The 21,613-nt window shown below is 39.6% G+C and overlaps 1 long non-coding RNA gene across 1 annotated transcript; it reads right to left on the bottom strand.

Annotated features, from left to right (window-relative positions):
- Positions 1 to 16,688: 16,688 nt before the first annotated feature.
- Positions 16,689 to 19,610, bottom strand: LOC125383569. The gene is made up of 3 exons (XR_007222819.1): positions 19,384 to 19,610; positions 17,936 to 17,992; positions 16,689 to 16,839 (listed from the first exon to the last, which is right to left on the bottom strand). It is a non-coding gene; the product is annotated as an uncharacterized LOC125383569 (long non-coding RNA).
- Positions 19,611 to 21,613: the final 2,003 nt, after the last annotated feature.

The following is a 21,613-nucleotide window of genomic DNA, read 5'->3' as shown; positions in this document are numbered from 1 at the left end:
GTCATTTTAGACCTTGATTCTATGTGTGGTATGCGGTCCGTCCTTTGGCGCATTTCGAATTTACTTGTATTAGTTATTTGTTATGACATTTCCTTATGAATCAGGTGAGCTACACACCCTTGTGGCTCCATTTTTACTTGTATTATGGCATTTGTAGCCTTTATGTACACGATGCACAACTGGATTGTTATTGTTTTGTTATTTTTACACTTTGCCTTGGTTTTGTCTGGATATATTCCTATTGAAACAGACAATTACATTTACTCACAAACCGTCCTGTCGTCTCCCATCACCCTAGGTCCGGTATAAATACCGTCCACATCTTAAATTTGAATCTATCTTGCTACATCACTTTCCAGATTAAATCTTTAGATGTATGTTGCGTTTTGTGTTATTTTTGTTATTAAAGCGTTTCTTCACGCGTACACTGCAAGATGTCATTGTTTTCACGACGGTCTGTTTGTTTGTTGTTTTATGACCGCACTCAGCAATATTCTAGGTATATGACGGCGGTTTGTAAATAATCGAGTCTTGACCAGACAATCCAGTGATTGACATCATAAGCATCAATCCACGCAATTGGTATACGATGACATGCATCAACCAAGTCAGCAAGTCTGACCACCCTATCCCGTTAGTCGCCTTTTACGACAAGCATAGTCGCCCTTTACAACAAGCATAGTCGCCTTTTACAACAAGCATGGTCGCTTTTTACGACAAGCAGAGTCGCCCTTTACATCAAGCATAGTCGCTTTTTACATCAAGCAGAGTCGCATTTTACGACAAGCAGAGTCGCCCTTTACATCAAGCAGAGTCGCTTTTTACGACAAGCAGAGTCGCCCTTTACATCAAGCAGAGTCGCTTTTTACATCAAGCAGAGTCGCATTTTACATCAAGCAGAGTCGCCCTTTACATCAAGCAGAGTCGCTTTTTACATCAAGCAGAGTCGCCCTTTACATCAAGCAGAGTCGCTTTTTACATCAAGCAGAGTCGCCCTTTACATCAAGCAGAGTCGTTTTTACATCAAGCAGAGTCGCTTTTTACATCAAGCAGAGTCGCTTTTTACATCTAGCAGAGTCGCCCTTTACATCAAGCAGAGTCGCTTTTTACATCAAGCAGAGTCGCTTTTTACATCAAGCAGAGTCGCCCTTTACATCAAGCAGAGTCGCTTTTTACATCAAGCAGAGTCGCTTTTTACATCAAGCAGAGTCGCTTTTTACGACAAGCATGGTCGCTCTCAGGTTTACTTATGGTGTTAAAATCATGGTTTTGTTTAAAAAATGAAGACGAAACCCAGTCTCCGAGAAGCAGGAATGTCTTGAAATTAACCGATTGAGACCGATTGTTCTGAGAGGCCAAGCAATGTTTCACGTATTCATTCTTACACTTATTTTCATGTTAGAATGGACATGTCACCGACACACTATGTCGCAACTAACGTGACTCGAGGGTATCTGACTGTTAGATACATAATTGTTCCATTCGAATGGAGTTTAAATTACAGATGCATGCAAATGCATGTCATTTGTTCACCTGAAACAGCACGGGGACATAGGGTAAAAGTCAAAATAATTGTTTTCATTGGAAAACCGACTACCCAGTACCTGATGTGTATCAACCGACTACCCAGTACCTGGTGTGTATTACCCGACTACCCAGTACCTGATGTGTATCAAGCAATTACCCAGTACCTGATGTGTATCAAGCAATTACCGTGTACCTGATGTGTATCACCCGACTACCCAGTACCTGATGTGTATCACCAGACTATCCAGTACCTGATGTGTATCACCTGACTACCCAGTACCTGATGTGTATCACCCGACTACCCAGTACCTGATGTGTATCAAGCAATTACCCAGTACCTGGTGTGTATCACCCGACTACCCAGTACCTGATGTGTATCACCAGACTATCCAGTACCTGATGTGTATCACCTGACTACCCAGTACCTGATGTGTATCACCCGACTACCCAGTACCTGATGTGTATCAAGCAATTACCCAGTACCTGATGTGTATCAACCGACTACCCAGTACATGATGTGTATCATCAGACTACCAAGTACCTGATGTGTATCACCCGACTACCCAGTACATGATATGTATCAAGCACTTACCCAGTACCTGATGTGTATCACCCGACTACTCAGTACCTGATGTGTATCAAGCAATTACCCAGTACCTGATGTGTATCAAGCAATTACCCAGTGCCTGATGTGTATCAAGCAATTACCCAGTACATGTGTATCAAGCAATTACCCAGTACCTGATGTGTATCATCCGACTACCCAGTACCTGATGTGTATCAAGCAATTACCCAGTACCTGATGTGTATCAAGCAATTATCCAGTACCTGATGTGTATCACCCGAGATGATGGCTCTCTTTTGAAAGGTTGTCTTCGGTTGCGTCTCGTGTACGCATGCGCACGTGTTTCACTTGTTCTTATTATTATTGAGCAGATAATACAGTTATATTACGACCAAAAAAGTTGGGGAGAAGCAAAAACGGAATTGAAATTCTATTATTGCCTTTTCATATTGCAAAATGGCAATGAACGACCTATTTCTGTTGCAAAGCTGCCTACTCTAGCATCACATGGAACGCAGATAATAATAGTTGATTCTCATTTTCAAGATGTACACAAAATGGCATAATATTCCTGACATCATATAACTCTCTGTGCAATAAGTAATATAGAATGTGGTGTATGCACTTAAAATACTACACATACCAAGGGCGACAACTCTTCAGACCCTGATGGTTGTAAAATATCCACTGTAACTTCTCCGCAAAAAATGCATACAAAGGATAGCTATTGCAATGGTGAAAACGCTACGTCTTCTGCAAAAAGCGACGGATATGATTGCCGGGGTAGTAGATTGATGGGTGACCCAGGAACGTTTTTTTGTTTTTAGTTTAACGCCGCACTCAGCAATATTACAGCCATATGACGGCGATCTGTAAATAATAGAAACTGGGCCAGACAATCCACTGACTGATATCATGAACATCGATACACGCAATTGGGATACGATGACATGTTTCAACCAAGTCAGCGAGGCTGACCACCCGATCCCGTTAGTCGCCTCTAACAAGAAGCATAGTCGCCTTTTACGGCAAGCATGGGTTGCTGAAGACCAAATCTACCCCGGATCTTCACGGGTCCCCAGGAACGTGAACATATACTAGTATTGATATTGGTCATGTTCATTGTTAGTGGGAGGATGCCTAGCTGTACGTCGCTAAGTTCGAACGGGATATCCAGTTCAATAGGAGAAAGTAGCTTCGATGTTTTGGCTTCAGTTAATATATATTTGAAGCAGTGAAACACTGTTGATGCTGAATTGTTTGTTAACAAAAGTAACATATAGTGGAATATAAAGTGTTATGTTGACTGCAGTGTGATATTTATAGAAGAACCCACGAGGTACGAGTTATTACGGAAAATATGTCACGAGTGAAATTAATGTTTTAAGTTCCGAGCTTTAGCGAGGTATCCAATGAGTTAAACAGATGTCCAATGATCAGCCATGTTTGTTTACAGACAACGCAGACGTAGTTTTGGTTTTTACTGTAAAAGGAAAGCCGTGTGATAACAAGTCTTATGTTCCCTGCGATGAAAATATCTCTTTACTCAACTTCAGAAACCTCAGTCTTTCACACTGAAGTATATAATAAATTCTAAACTGAAAAGGAATGATTATATTATTACACTAAGAATGTGAGATCACTTTCAAAATAGTGTCTTCCATGACATACGTTTGTGAATACATAGTTTATATGCATCATGTATTAATTAACACAGCCTCGCCAGTGAACATGCCAAATCTAAATAATGTGCAGAACATTACTAAAACAAAACGTTAAAAATAAATTAAAAGGGTTTTAAGGTCTTTGAAGAAAGGCATTTAGAAGTTGGAAGAACATGAATACATGACACGTTTTATGGAACTTCTTATATAAGCGGCGCGTCTCAAAGGGTATCTGAAATATTTAAAGACTAACTTCTTATATAAGTGGCACGTCTCAACGGGTATCTGAAATATTTAAAGACTAACTTCTTATATAAGTGGCACGTCTCAACGGGTATCTGAAATATTTAAAGACTAACTTCTTATATAAGTGGCACGTCTCAACGTGTATCTGAAATATTTAAAGACTAACTTCTTATATAAGTGGCACGTCTCAACGTGTATCTGAAATATTTAAAGACTAACATCTTATATAAGTGGCACGTCTCAACGGGTATCTGAAATATTTAAAGACTAACTTCTTATATAAGTGGCACGTCTCAACGGGTATCTGAAATATTTAAAGACTAACTTCTTATATAAGTGGCACGTCTCAACGGGTATCTGAAATATTTAAAGACTAACTTCTTATATAAGTGGCACGTCTAATGGGTATCTGAAATATTTAAAGACTAACTTCTTATATAAGTGGCACGTCTCAACGGGTATCTGAAATATTTAAAGACTAACTTCTTATATAAGTGGCACGTCTCATCGGGATCTGAAGCATTTAAAGACAAACTCCTTATAGAAGTGGCACGTCTCAACGGGATCTGAAACATTTAAGGTCCAACTCCTTATAGAAGTGGTGCGTCTCAAAGGGATCTGAAACAATTAAAGACTAACTTCTTATAGAAGTGGCGCGTTTCAATGGGTATCTGAAACATTTAAAGACCAACTCCTTATAGAAGTGGCGTGTCTCAAATGGATCTGAAACATTAAAGACCAACTTCTTACAGAAGTGGCGCATCTCAACCAGAAGCTGAGAGCTTTGTAATAACTCTCAATATAAGTGCAAAAGGGATCAGACTTCCAGACGACCTCAGCTGACACTACAACTGCCTTTCTACGGTAAATGGGGTATCATTGGGTGTGGACAGCACCCACAACTCATTCTTACACTTCACCATGAAGCGGAAGGTTATACTTTCCCCACTACTCGGAACATTCGGACCAGCAAAATACACCCCTATATCTACTGACCACATTCTTCACAGGGAAAGTCCAGCATAGCATGGCTTTCTCAGAATGGAGCCCACGTTCCCACGGACAGTTGCAATGTGAAACCCATGTCCAGGCACCTTGGTCGTCTAGGTATAACCTACAATTGTAGAAGGACATGTTTACATTCAGTCGAGGTCAGTGTGACTACAGAAACTAAACTAGCGTCCAAAAGAAACGATACCAACTTATTTTCAAAATTGTTTTTTACTAAGTGAATTGTCAAGAATGAAAACATGCCAATTCGTATTGCACATCCCCAACACAGCATAGTCGATAAAAAATACCGGGAACACGTGATCACTTCCGGGAAAAAAACGTAAATTTCGTGAAAGTGACTTTTCCCTCTCTAGCATGTTCTGCACGTGCAGAAAAACGGCTGATCAGACACGTTGATATCACAGCAACAAAAAGAACACAAGATATGCCACGTTTGACAGCCATCGAGAGAGAGAGAGAGCCGTTGGAATGGTCCAACAAGGAGCGTCACACGTCGACGTCGCCAGAAGGTTGGGCTGCGCACGCATCACTATCACCAGGTTGATGCAGCGGTTACGTCAGACAGGTCAGACGTCAGACAGGCCCAGGAGTGGAAGACCACGAGTAACCACGCCCCGTGAAGATCGTTACATCCGGGTATTACACCTGAGGAACCGCACCGTAACAGCGACGTCCACGGCGGCTACAGCACTGGGACACAGGATCAGTCGACAGAACGTCTACAGGAGACTACGGCAGAATGGTATCCGGCCACGTCATCCCTACCGCGGACCGCTCCTGACGCCTCGACACCGGAACAACAGACTGATCTGGGCCAGGCGAGTTCGACGTTGGCAACGGCGGGACTGGGCACGTGTTATGTTCTCTGATGAGAGCAGATTCCTCATCTTTGGAAACGATGGACGGCAGCTTGTATATCGACGATTTGGTGAACGTTTGGCGCCTAACTGTATCCAACAGGTCCGGCCGTTTGGAGGTGGAAGGTTAATGGTTTGGGGTGGCATATGTGGTGACGTCAAAACGATGCTTGTCGTAATTCGTGGAAACCTGAATGCACAGCGTTATCTTGATGACATCCTACGGCCTGTTGCGGTGCCCTTTATTCAGCAACAGCCTCGTGGACTCCTTTTCCAACATGACAATGCAAGGCCACACACAGCAAGATTCACACAGAACTTCCTTGCCAACGCCAACGTACAGGTTTTGCCATGGCCCGCATGTTCACCGGACATGAATCCCATCGAGCACTTATGGGACCACCTCGATCGGCAAATCCGACGTCGCCGTGTGCCTCCAGTCAACGTCCAGGACTTGGAACGATGTCTCCTCGAGGAATGGCAACGCATCACTCCCAACGTCATCAGACGTTTGACGTCATCAGTCCGTAGGCGTGTTCTGGCATGTATTGATGCTCACGGTGGACATACCCGCTACTGACTTGACTTTGAGACGTGTGGTGTGACATTTCCCGTTGTTTCTGTGATCAGTGCTCTAACGAAATGTTCATTTTTCGACCGCACCCATCTTTAAAGGCTTGTCATATTGGTTGTACAGATTTTATTGAAATGAAATTTTTGTACAGATGTTGTGAAAGGATTTCTCAAAAGCATAACACCAATCCTAAACTTCTGCATTGTTTAGTTTTTCTTTTATGTCGTTGCAAACAGGTGGTATCGTTTCTTTTGGACACTAGTTTATATTGAGTTAAAGTAGCGCCGAGTTTAAACCATAATATTGAAAAAAATGATTCTGTGAGGAAACATAAGCTGCTTCATCTAAGTGACGCGTCTCCATCTGGATATGAATCATAAAAAAACTCATTATAGAAGGAAGTCGCGCGTCTCAAATGGAGCTCAAACATTAAACGACCAACAAATAATAATTATAGGATTTGGCGCATCTCAACTTGATCTGAAACATTAGAGAGCATCACATTAAACAAGGAGGTGGCGCATCTCAACTGGAGCTAAAATATTAGAGAACAACGCATTGCGACTGGAGATATCTAAACTAGAGCTAAAACATGAGAGAACACCACATAATAACAGATGTCACAAATGGAGCTTAAACATTAGAGACCAACTGATTATGTAAAGTAGCGCATCACAATAGGAGCTGGAACGTTTGAGACCAAGTCAGCATATTTAGTGGCGTGTCATAACTGGTAATGAAAAATTAGAGACCAACTCATTTTTACAGAAAGTAAAGCGTCTTAGCAGGAGCTAAAAAGGATAGACTCATTATAATAAGAAATGGGCCTCCTCAAGGGGTACCCACACATTAAAAGGCCAACTCAGGACTCGAAAAATTTCTTAAACATTACTTGCGCACTACACTAAAGAAAATAAAATCTTTTATTGAATTTGATTAGCGATGAATTGATATGACTGAAATATTTACTCGCCCGGTAGGACGAGCGTTTGTTCACTTCTTTCTCGCCCTGCACATGCTACCACTGGTCAATACGAGCGGACGAGTGGTATTTACGAGCCCTGCAAACTCATTTCAATAACCATAAAATTTAAAACCATAATGTGTGTATCTGCATCGTCTGAGAGATCTCGATGGATCCCAACTTGAGCTAAAACATTAAAAGTACAACTCATTTTAACAGGGGGTGGCGCGTCTAATGGAACTAATACATTAAAAAAACTAACCCGGAAGTGGAATCATATGTCACAACTGAAGCTAAACTCTGCAACTAAACACTATAATGATCAATGTACAAACTGCAAAACAACCGAGGACCTTGACAACTGATCTTTATATCATGATCACAAACAAACTTCTGTTCGGGCTCTACATAATAATAATACACAATCTAGCTTTACTCTTCAGAACATTTAATGCATCGGCAATATTCACGGCAATTTCAAATTTCATCAAAATATACAGCAAACATTTTAGATCAATATTTGACAAAACAAAACTCCAAACAGACCAATTGCCAAAACAACATTTCTCCATTTCGCATCGGGACCGAAATTATCTCTACATATTGTAATATTCATTCATATGGAAGAAATAAAGAATATCTTCTATCTTTAAGTCGACAGGCCCCCGTGGTCTAGTGATAGAGCGTTTGCCAGGAGAGCGGAAAGTTGGGGGTTCGATCACAGGCCGCGTCATACCAAAATACGTTAAATGATGGAACTTAAAATTTATCCTGCCTGGTGCTCGGCATTAAGGGCCTTAAACAAGGCTCGGGGTCAGAATGCTTTGGCTGAGTGAGGGTAACTTAGTTAAACAGCGACATGGTATCTCAGTGGGCTAGCACTATAAAATCGGCATTATAGTTCGGACTGGTACAAGTACACACACGCAGGTATAGCCATACACACAGACACACACAAACGTGCATGCACGTCGCTATATAAGTGAAATAATATTGAACGCGACGTTTAAACCACAGTTCACCTCACCACTCTATGAATCTATCAAACTCGATTGTATAACCAATGTATCAAGGTCACCACACAACCACAACACTGTCACCAGCCCAACGTTTTTTTCGCAGCAGCAACAATGATTTATCTCCTTTTTCTTTGTTTATAGGTCTATTATATTAATGGCAGCTCAACTGATACATTTTTTTATACTCTCCTTATTCTATAATTCATAGTATTAATGTTACACATTGTTTTTACAGGTAGTATTAGTCTTTGTTTACTTTGTTTTGCTTTTGAGAGAATGAGGCCGAGAGAGAGAGATATATTTATTATTTAGGTGTCACGATATATATAATATGCACAAATCCATGCTATAAATTCATGGTGATGTATAAAATAACGCCACGGTATTATATAAATACAACCGTACAAACACTGTATAAAGGAAAAAAAGATAAATAGCTGTGAGTTAAGATGTTATAATGTCCATACAGACTTATGACAAAAGAAAGGTTTTTCTTATACCTGAATACCATTGTTCGTGATAATATTAATACTAAACTATCATCCTGTACAATGTATTAATTTTCACACTCGTAAAAATTGTTAAACTTCGGTACCATATTACTTGCATGTGATACAAGTTCATCTCTGAAGTCAGAACAAAAAGGACATGAAATAGAAAAAAGTGCTTCTCATCTTCAACAGTGCGAACATTACATATGCTAAAACGATTTGTGCAAATTATATCATTGAAATGATATGGTTGGTTGGTTTGTTGTTTTACGCGGCACTCAGCAATATTCCAGATTTATGACGGCGGTCTGTAAATAATCGAGTCTGGACTAGACAAGCCAGTGATTGATATCATGAGCATCGATCCACGCAATTGGGATCGATGACATGTTTCAAACAAGTCAGCGAACATGACCGCCTTTTTTATTGTGGACTTTTACGGCAAGAATGGGTTGCTGAAGATATATCAGGTGTTGAAAAATACCGTTGCCCGACGCCATGGCCAAGTAAGGTTTAGATTTAATATACGTTTTCTAGCATGCCCGTGGACAAGTAGAGCATACAATATGAACTGGGTCAAATTTCACCAGAACGTAATCATGTGATCATGTTGTGATATTTCATTGGCTACTATTTAGCTAGTGTCACAGAATGGTAGTCTAATTTGCATACAGTTACACCAGTCAACCAATGGGATTAATACACTTCGATGTCAGGCATGAGAACTTGGCTTGTTTCATTGATAGATCGTAGTAAAACGTCCATATATGGCACATGCTTCTTGGAAATTGAATGATGGACAGTTGACTACATTTCTTGGAATTTGTAATGCGAGGTAGGTCTAATGCGGACTTTAGAAGCTTCACTTGGACTAGCTTTGATGAAATATTTTATTTGAACACACAAGTCACGCTCGAGGCTCACGCGCTCTCGATCGCGAAAACATTGTTGACACATAAGTCAGACTATCACAAATATGACTTTTAAAGATTCAAAAGTATGGCATTTAAGATACAGTGATCCCTCGCTACAACGCTACCTTCGGGGTCCAAATAATTGATGAGCGTTATAGATGATCAGCGGTTTAACCGAGGTCGAGTCGTAGGGAGTATACAAAACAGTATACATTCTCTGCCTACCTAACACGATCTACGTTGCATGTTTCAGTGTATAAAACAAGATTCGAACAGAAGTTGTTTATGCTTCATAGTGTAAAAAAAGATCTATCGAGTATTAATATGCGCTTTCAAAAAACCACATCGTATCCCTTACACTCAACAGGTATAACAAACTTGGTCAACAAAAGTATGAAATTGGATAAAAAACATCACAAGACATGATGAAGTACCATTTAGAATGTATTTGCTGCTCTCCGAGGCATTGTTTATATGCAGAGATTAAGATTACCGTGTGTATTTTCTCGTAAACTAAGCCGGAAATAGCAATCAGCTGTGCACACGTTTCCTCCCAATCTACCGGTGATTCAGTTAAAAAGTACCCAATGATACAACTTCAAAGAATATTGATGCAATGGTCGGAAGAAATTGTATCTGAAATTATTATTTTATCAGGAATAATATATTCCAATATCGTGTTATTTTAGTTGCAGCTTCCACTAAATATGCTTAAAATTATAAGAACCATAAGCGTAGCACTTTGGTACAGGTGGTATGCAGGATATTTTTTCGATTCGTGTCAGTGTAAAACTTGAGTTTATTAAATATGTAAGTAAAGTTTGCGTAAGTAAAAGAGCCATGCGTTACGGAGCTACAACCGACCTAACGCTATACTGAGGGGCACAATAGTAGGGGAACACTGTCTCTGATTCTCAGTTCTGTAGATGTAACATTTTACTGAATTTAATGGTTTGATTTGGGGCAAGTACATTTTAAACTAGGGCAAGTAAGACTGTTGGTCATACTTGCCCTTGGTCAAGTACATTTTAAAATAGGGCAAGTAAGACTGTTGGTCATACTTGCCCTTGGTCAAGTAACATTTTTCTTAATTTTTCAACCCCTGATATATTCTACCCCGGCTCTTCACGGATCGTTTCACACATTTACCAATTTGGGGTACGGGAGCGAACGTTTTAACAACATGGTTTCTCCATACAACACCAGAGATGTAAACTACAGAAAACAGTTTTGTTGCCGTCATAACAGCTTCTTCAACACAATTATGCTTCGTATATCATTTATCAGTTTCTTTGAAGTAAGGTCAATATATTTAAATCCTAGTTTCGGAAACTGTTTATTTCGCATTTTGGATCATTAGTGGTAGCATGACAAATATGGAACTACGATGTCAGTTGAACTAATAGTGGCAGTAACTCTCTTGTAAATTAACAATTTTTTTCTGAAGGTGTACACAGGCCCTTGGGTGTAGTACTACACAGACAGACACACACATACACACACACACACCCCGAATTATTCTTTTCAACAATTTTTCACAAGGACCTCCACACATTGACGACACCTGCATACATGCAGAGTATTTGATGCGAAACAAAATTTAGAAAAAGTAGTTTCTATGTACATGTTGTATGCTCACAATTAATAATATGCTTTAAATTCATTGACGACATTTGACAATGCCTCCCCTCCCCCCTGTAAATAGACTGGACCACACAATCCAGTGATTGACTTCATGAGCATCGATCCACGCAATTGAGAAACGATGACACGCATCAACCAAGTCAGCGAGCTTGACCACCCGATCACGTGAGTCACCTCTTACGACAAGCCTAGTCGCCATTTACGGCAAGCATAGGTTGCTGAAGACCTATTCTACCCCGGATGCAGATAGATTATTAGGTGATTTGGGCCTTCCGTTAGTTGGTTGGATGGTTGGATGGTTGGTTGGTTGGTTGGTTGTCGCCACACTCAGCAATATTCCAGTTGTATGACGGCGGCCTGTACATAATCGAATCTGGACCAGACAATCCAGTGATCGATGATGAGATCTCGCCGTCGAATTACGCTGACACGCAATTAACCAAGTATCCGAGTCTGACCACCCGATCCACTTTGTCGACTGTACGACCACCATGGGTAACTGGGGATATACTCTAACCCGGAAACCAACGGAGCGTTGAGAGTGTTTGGGTCAAAGGGGAAGAAACAACTTCAGATGTATGGTGGTTATGGGTTAGCAAAGCTACATGCAACAATGTTTGGGTGTTTTGGTGGAAAGATATGGATGTATATATATGTGTACTGTTGACGACAAGTATATGTTTGCTGCCGGAGTGAAAGTCTTGACAAGAGGTTTTTCCAAAAGGTTCACACACACGCAACATGTGTGCACGGTGATTATTGTTCACGTAAGGGTGTATAGACAAGAAAACATTGATGCAGAGCATCAAAGTTCCCCGCCATATGTGATGCCTCACAAACGCATAAGTGTGATGTTACTGAAAGGCATGATGGAGCATAATTATATTAACCACAAATAACACAACGCTGTTGTGGAAAAAAGTATTATTTATTTTGAGTATTTGGCAATACTGTTGATACATTTGCATAGGGTAGGTCTATTTAAAAATAGTTTCTTTTTTAACGCCGCACTCAGCAGTATTCCAGCCATATGACGGCGGTCTGTAAATAATCGAGTCTGTACCAGATCATCCAGTGATTAACACCAAGAGCATCGAACTACGCAATTGGAATATGATGTTATGCATCGACCAAATCGGCGAGCCTGACTACCCAATCCTGTTCGTCGCCTCTTAAATTACGGCAAGCATAGGTTGCTAAAGACCTATTCTAACCTGGGTCTTTATTTAAAAAGTAGATCGAAGGAAATGGAAGCAATTTCTGGCACAAATGTAAACATGTGGAAATAGTATCAAAACTGCCAACAACATTTGCAGATACTCAAATAATAGATCACATTCTTTTTACACTTGGCATTTGGTTATAATAATGTAAATGAAAATACTAAGGGCTCCATATGGCAAAAACGTTATACTAGATAACGTCTTTTTGTCACAACAACAGATGCACATACTCAAAATATTATCCCGTAGTTGGAGAACATTTCAATACCGGGGCTAATCAATAACGGAGATTCCTCGTCTCTTGTTTTACGTTTTTTGGTCAGTTTCTTTTTTGTATTTCTTTCTTTCAAAGAATAGCAGTTGTGATCATGATGAGTTGAGTTACTTTTTTTTCTTTCAATGTACTGTTTTTTTATCCAGTGTCAGTAACTGTTGTGGAATGTGGTTTACTTGTAGCAATGACTGGTTTGAGTTCATATGATGATGACTGATTGGTTTGTCGTTTAACGCCGCACTAAGCAATATCCCAGCTATATGACGGCGGTCTGTAAATAATCGAGTCTGGACCAGACAATCCAGTGCCTAATATCGTGAGCATCGATCCACGCAATTGGGATCGATGCCATGCATCAACCAAAGCCTGACCATCCGATCCCGTTTGTCGCCTCTTACGACAAGCATAGTCGCCTGATATACTGTTAAGATGTAACATAACAATTCATCCATACTACTAAACAGAAGTAAAACCGCTTGTCCGTTCGGATCAATCTGACCCAAACCATTCCACTGATGAGAGACAAATAATGCATACGAATCAAAATCCGTAAAAATTGCAATGGAGACATCATTAAAAGTTACCAAAAGTGACGGGGATATCAATATTGCTTGGCGAAATGGTTCTATGAAATTTGTTTTCCCTGCTTCAATGTTTGGAGCACCTGCGACGGAGCCATAAAACTGATCTGTTATGTAGACAATATCGCTTGAGGCAGTGGCTGCTGGGAGCTGATTATGACCTAAATACCCCTCATCGCCTTCGGTGTTAACTATGTGACTGTAGAGAGCTGTGCCTTCATCCAACAGATTATCGAGGGCAGTGGAACACGGTACAGACGCAAATAGATTTGAGCCATGAGACACACAATATATGAGTGACCAGAGCTACGGCTGTACATCGAATTCCATTAAACGGTTGAAAAATACTACAGCCTTGATGCAAATTCGCCGACACACTACTCCGATTTTGCTTTGACTTTGCTACCAAACGTTTCACATGTGGCTATATGCGGTGCACTGATTTAAAAAACACACGGGGGACTGGGTTAATTCAAAATACGGAATATAACTATTCCAAATATTTCCAGGGAACATGAGCATCCAAACAATCAAAAGTGTGGTATGTAGAATGTGGAATTCAGCCATATTACATTTAAATTGAGATGTCGTCGTTGTTCATGAATAAGAATATTCAGAACATAATTTTTATTATGCTGTTATTTACGATCCCTGGAGCACAGTTCTTCTTTTGTATACACCATGAAAATCAGAAAATTATTCCTTGAGGAAAAAAGGACATCGGATTACACATGAATGGTTTAATAATGTCAGCTAATGACCAGAAACGGTCAGATGCATCAATCAACTACATAAAGACGATTTTGAAGTATCTCTTATTCCTGGAAAAGAATAGCATCAACATTCCACGCACATGATTTAATGTTTTGTTTCCGTAAATGCGTGGCTTGAAATTTTAAATAAACCAACATGTCGACATACATGCTACAACATTAACGTTTCCCGTATACTTCCCCGCCCGGAAGAATAACAGGGTTTGTTTGGTGACTGAATCAGATTGGAATTCTCTTTGAGTTTGAGACGGGATGTCTTTCTCTGAATGCTTCAAAACATACAATTTAAGACTTCGAAAAGAATACTAAACACCATACACGACAAATTTTATATAGGGCATCCACTGAACAATGTAATAGTTAGAATCTATGAAGAGAAATCTTAGTGGCTAAAATTTCTCTTCTTAGATTCTAACTGACTTAGAACTTCGCCTACATTTTGATTGACAGTTCCCGTGACGTCATTATCAAGGTTGGTCTACGTCATTTAGCGCAATGACATCAACGAGTATGGACGTGTTCGATGAAAAGGGAACGTTTGATTTGTTTGTTTTTTTGCGAATGCAGATTTTGAAGCTCCCAGTCTAACCCAGTTGACATCTATTCCAACCCAAGAGCTTGTGAAAATTGAACAAAACGATGGCCGTTTTATGGCGCCCTTTTCCTCTGACGACATCAAACAGGAGCAGAAAGGCGCTATTCCAAAGAAAACTAGACAGAATAACCAGTGGGCCATTAATGTTTGGAAAGACTGGGTACATTATAAAAATCAGCAAAGTACAACTCTTACAGAGTTCGATGTGATTCCAGAAGATATTTCGGCGTTAAACAATCGAGATTTGGATTTCTGCATGCAGCGTTTCATTCTTGAAATTCGGGGGAAAGACAAGTCGCCGTATCCCCCCAACACACTGACCTAGATTGTGTCAGCAATACAGAGATATCTTCGACAGGATTGTAGCAGACCTGATATAAACTTTTTCAAAGATGACGACCCTACGTTTTCCGACTTCCGTAAGACGTTGGACGCTCAGATGAAAACGTTAACGGCAAAAGGCGTCGGTGTGGATAAGAAACGCTGTGATCCCGTCACTGAAGACGATGAGCGTAAAATGTGGGAATCTGGTGTTTTTTCATTGGATACAGCGGAAGGGCTCAGTAGCCGTATTTTTCTACAACCGAAAAGCTTTCGCTTTCCGAGGATATCAGGAACATAAAAACTGTGAATCTGATCAGTTTGAACTGAAACAAGATCCCGACGGAAATAAGTACGTGAAGTATTTACCTCGTGTTTAAAAAAATGTGCAGGGAGGACTTAATTAAACATCGCCATATTGACATCGAACCTATCATTCATTGTGAACAACTAGAAAACCCGAACTGTCTTGTGAAACTGTATGACAAGTACTTGTCACTGATTCCGAGAAAAGGACCCCTGTACCGGAAACCGCTTGACCCAAAACATGGCCTCCCGAGATTCAGTGTTAGTTGTATTCCAAATAATAAACTGTCCGGGTTGTACAAGACATTCTATGACGAAGCAGGGATAAATACAGATGGAAGAAATACCTCGAACCACTCCGGTCGCGTTACATCCCAGATAGCAGTCAGACGTTGGGCCAACGTTGGGCCAACGTTATCACTTACGTTGGGCCAACGTTGGCTATCAACGTTGGCCCAACGTCATTTTGACCGGCGGCCCAACGTTGGGCCAACGTTGGCCGAACATCGTTGGTCCAACGTTGACCCAACGTTGGGCCGCCGGTCAAAATGACGTTGGGCCAACGTTGATAGCCAACATTGGCCCAATGTTGATGGCCAACGTTGAATTACGTCTGTTTTATTCCTCACTATACCTCCCAGGCAGCCTGAAATGTTTGTACCAAGGTAGTTAAGACATCAGGTAACAAGCAATACATTCTGCAAGTTAGATTCACTCTGAACTCATTCCATGAAAGAACATGCCAATTAAATGCGCTCTCTTCTGGAAGGGTACCTCGGCATACATAGTTTGAAATAGGGCCAAGAAAAAATTCAAAATGTTTTAAATTACACGTGCAATTTGGTGCTATAATATTTACTTTCCAAAACCATTTTCAAGACTATGTGCAATTTGTTCACAAATGTTTCAACACTATTAAAAGATAAATGATTTTCACACAAGTTTGCAAATTAAAAACCATCAGACAATAAGCCTGCCACAAATTGAAACGTTTAATTTTTCTTGGCCTTACCCCATACATTCAGCATTAGGGCAACACTGAGACAAGCAAAATAGTCCATGCATCGGATGTCCTATGATCAATATACTTGATCTATTAAAAAATATGATAACAGCAACAAAATGACAATAGAATTCTGGTTTCGGTGACCTTTATTTATTTGTTACATGACAAATCAGAACTTGGGCTGAGTGGTTGAGGAGCCTTTTCAATCCTCAGATGTCAGAAGAACTTATCACAGGGATGATCTTCAACTGTATCCACGGTCTCTCTGTGTGCCTTGGTAACTGAATAAAACAATGACACAATTATAATAATGATAAGGCAAGGGACATTTTTTACATACAAAATGGTTGCCTTCCCCTAAATAATAATTTGATGTATGAAAAAAAGTTTCAGCAGTGCTACCTCCACCCATCCAAGTCATAAAACTGTTAAAAAACTGCTAAAACTGGGAAGGTAGCATAGACAGTAATACCATGATGCTCTTGAATCATAGATAGGCAGAAAACCTATCAACACTAAATGAACAAGAGTAACGACTCATTCATTTTTCAAAGTTTAAAACATAGAAAAAGCATAATTATCAAAATCAAACTTTGCACTGCACATCAAGTTATAGGTCTCACAAATGTTGAAGAAAATAATTTTAAGTTAAAAACATGAAACAAATCATATTTTTTTCTGAAAATACACATATCAAAATCAACATTTTCACTGTACCTCTTTTATTAGCATAGAAAGTGTTTCTTAAATTTGGAAAGAATCCATGCAGTTAAAGGTCGCACAATGTTGAATTAAAAAACAAACATTTTAAGTTCAAAACATGTACAAAAATTATATTGTTTAATAAAATACACATATCAAAATCAACCTTTGCTGTGCATCCCATTTTTTAATATAAAAGTGTTCGTTAAATTTGGACAGAATCGATGTTCTCTAGTAGATCTCAAGTTATAGGTAGCACAATTGTTGAAATAAAAAATATTTTAAGTTCAAATCATAACAAAAGCTATTTTTTCTTAGAAAATACACTAATCAAAACCAAACTTCGCACTGCACCTCTCCTGTGGGTGTAGAAACTGTACCCATAATTGGAAAAGAATCCATGAAGTAGTGTTCAAGTGATAGGTCGCACAAAGGTTGACATAAAAAGAAATATTTGAAGTTAAAAACATTTAAAGAATCTTATTTTTTCAGAAAATATACATATCAAAATCAAACTTTGAACTGCACTCACACAAGAAAATGTCTTTGGAAGGAAGGACGGACAGATAAACTTGATCACCCGCCCTTTTAGATTGAGGGTGTAATTAAATAAGAATCATCTAAATTTCCATTATTGAAGATGTTTGAATATATTATTTATTGCATCATGTATACCTTTCTGGCTGTGATGTGATGTAAACAAATATGCTTCCACAATACTGTAAACTCCACCTGAAAGAAAAATAGAAACCTCAAAGTATAACATCCTCAAATAAATCAGTAGCGATAAATCTGATTTACTAACAGTATGATGTGAGTGGTTATATTTGGCAAATAGTTTTATCAGCCAATAGAAATCAACTGTAATTATTCAAAAGCAATAACTTTACGTTTCTGCTGTACCTCACAAACTTGTGATCAAGTAAAAAATAATGCAAAATAGCATGCATATGTTGGCAAAGTTTCTAAAATCTGATGTGAAAAATAAACAAATAAATGAAAAATATATATTGCCAAATAAAGAGTTCCAATGTTGGAAGCATGAATGTTGAATAAGATTATGAATTGACCTTCCAATAAGTAATAGAAGTGTTAACACTGGTATTAAATTAAAATCGTGATTTTAGATTCTATTTTATTTTAAAAATATAAATATGAATATTTTCCATATAAATATGCCATGATATCTAAGTTCTAACATTTACAAAGATAGTAACGTTGGAAAAATTAACAAAATGCGATATCGGAGACAACACCAGAATGGGCAGATGAAGCTGAAACAGCTCTGTAAATATTTATTGAAATATATTATTCTCAATCGGAAATGATTTCATGACTATTTCGTACCCAATCTAATCCAATACGTTCCCTTCGTTCTAACCATTACTCCCCAGCGGTATGCACAAATAAAAAAGCGATTATGCCATTATCAATCCCTTTCAAATAACAACAAACGCAATCCCACGGCCACTGATTTGTGATCGAAAACTGAACTCGCGATGTTGCCGACAACAGGGAAAAGCTCCGTACACTGATCAGTAGGAGTCTGCATGGTATTATTTTATCATGTACACGGAATGCTTTGAGTTTTGGAAGCCTCGTTCTGAATTGTTCAGTTTAGTTGATCTTTTTGACCGTAAAATTGCACAAGCGAGAACGAAATTGACCTTTTCAGTTGAGTTTGCTTGTTATTTTTAAACTTCCACGAGAATAGAAACAACCAGTATTCATTTACAAATACCACAGTCAGTGTTTGTTTAGGTAGTCATGTGGTCGCTCGCTGTCCGGTGACCACCAACTATTAGAAACAGCTGATATCGACACTGCAACTGCACTTACGCGACACGGTGCACATTTCTTTGCACTAACTTGTCCTCACGATAACGACAAACTTTATGATACGGACAAGCGCGACTTTTTTTGGGATATGCTAGTAATAGTAAGCTATATATTTGCAAGCAATCAGAGTGACATATATTCCTATTTGGCTTCGGGTCATGAAGTTTGTGGTGTTTTCAATTTCTGGAAAATAATTACTCGTGTTGATATTTCTGAATGAACAATGGTTGTTTTATTCTCGGGTACTGTTTGTACATCATATTAGATAATGATTAAACACTTACCTCTATATATTCGAGGAAAACGGTATTCCGATGATCGAACGTGTGCTTGTGTCTCGTCGTCTGCTCGTTGAGAGGCGCAAAAAACGCAGCGCCCTCTCTGTGAAGTTGTCAATTACGAGTAGCGCCCCTTGGAAATAATTCCCGAAATGCGACCTAACGTTGTAACAACGTTGGGCCAACGTATAAAATCCGACCGCGACACTGCCAACCATTGCCGACGTTGGGCCAACGTGTGAATGCTATCTGGGATGTTGTACAACATTGTAAAACAGTGGATTTACCGACAAGGCCGTTACAAGCCGGAGTAAACATCGCAGTAACGCCGTGAGAATTTACCAACGTGAACAGTTTGGTATCCTACAAGATATCAGCAACAAGCTCGGTCCCCCGTGTCCTACTGAAAACTTGCAGCCAAACAACAAAAACAACGAAACTGACACGTCCCGGAGTTTCGACAAAACAAAATCGATGGTCGAATCTCCATGCAGTGCTAAAAACTCCGTTGAAAATACCTCTAGCATTGTTCTCTCAATTCCCGAATGTGTTAAAAGTGTGGTTATTTGCAAGGGTGAGAAAAAGGTAACCATTGACATTTAAAGAAAGTAAACATGACTTTTTGTGTTCATTTATTATCAACAGGCCTAAGTTGTTGTTTTTCTCATATTCGTGTTCGGGAGTCGAGTCATGTGGAGTTGGATGTCAATAAACATATGAAAACATTGTTGTCGTTTTCCTTTGACCAATGAAAGCCTGTGTGGGCGTGTCATGTAGAGGCATTTAGCCTTGAGTTCTTAATCATTTAGTGTCTATTTTGTCAGGAAAATCCGACCGTCTGATTGGTTATAAAATGTAGGTTGAGTGCTAATTACTGTTGGAGATAAAACCTTTGGAAAAATTCTTTTCCCAGGTTTTCGGTCCTCGGATTCATCAGTACACCAAGGAAGGCAAACATAAAAACGTTCGTTCCAGTTTGGGGACCCAAATACTGCAGTCTACCCCATAAGTTCTCATACCAGAATATGCTTACTGAACTATGACTTAGATACACGTATAATGCTTGTTGTTTAACACTGCACTCCAATATTCAAACAATGTGATGGCAGCAAGAAAATAAATAAGTCTGGTCCAGACAAACCATTGATTGATATTGTGAGCAATCGTCAGCCATGAAGCCGGGTATGATGACACACATCCATCACGTCAACCAAATCTATTTGGTCACATCCTAGGGCAAGTTCACTTAAAAGGGAAGTGTAAACGCAGAAAAAAACCTTCTTTCTTTTTTGCACAGTGAAAGTAGGAAACCAACAATAAGTTTGAAAATGCCCTTGTTATGCCTCATAGGCCTTCGTTTTCCGAGCCAAACCATTCGTGACCAACTCGTGTTATCCCGGGACAAGCCGGAAAAGGGCGAGTGGTGACGAATGGAGCCAAACAGGCCTGAATGGGGGGTATATATATCTATATTTACTGACCAACACAATATCGAGTTCCTCATTTGTCACCACTCGCCCCTTTCAGTAACCTGCTATTCGGCTTGTCTCGGCATAACAGGAGTTGGTCACGAATGTCGAGTTCCTGTGCTTCGTAGCAGTATGGCTGCGGTCACGTGACTTTGTAGATAGTTTAAATTATCAACGTAAATAATACAACTCTTTTTCTTCCTGTGACTCTTTTAAAAAGGCATTCCGTGGCGGTATATTACATGTCAATTAGGAGTTCAATTATGACATTTCTTCAACTCCATATCTAGTCACACACGTTGTTGCATTGGGCAGAAAACCTCCTCTGAATTTCATCAGATTTCTGGCCGAATCCAACAACAATTTGACCACACAATGCGTCACTGTCAGCTGTCCCAGAACCAAGGCCACAGAGTTCAAGTCCAGGTGGTATGACGTCATCATCGCCAGTTCTGACGTCATAAGTTTCAAGACGTCTGTGACGTCAAAGTCCATTGGGCTACGTTTTACTACTTTCTATAGACATATACCTACACAAATAGTATCGTGCATGTGCTTTTTTATTGAACGAATGCTCAAACAAGGTGAGCGCCGACAACAACATGTAGATCATGCATGCACTGGCTAATTGTGTCCCTTTTATCTGTCGCAAAATCACAAGGAGATTTGAAGACATCCGCAACTCGCTGTATCATTCCAGAGAGTAAACTCTGCAGCAAGTCTTTTCCAAACACCAGTGGTCACGAATGGACAAGCCACAGTTTGTA

Source organism: Haliotis rufescens, unplaced genomic scaffold (assembly GCF_023055435.1).
Source record: "Haliotis rufescens isolate VD_foot unplaced genomic scaffold, xgHalRufe1.0.p SCAF_24, whole genome shotgun sequence".
Lineage (NCBI taxonomy): Eukaryota > Metazoa > Mollusca > Gastropoda > Lepetellida > Haliotidae > Haliotis > Haliotis rufescens.
Note: the sequence above shows the minus strand (reverse complement) of the source record. Positions and strands in the feature narration are given on the sequence as shown.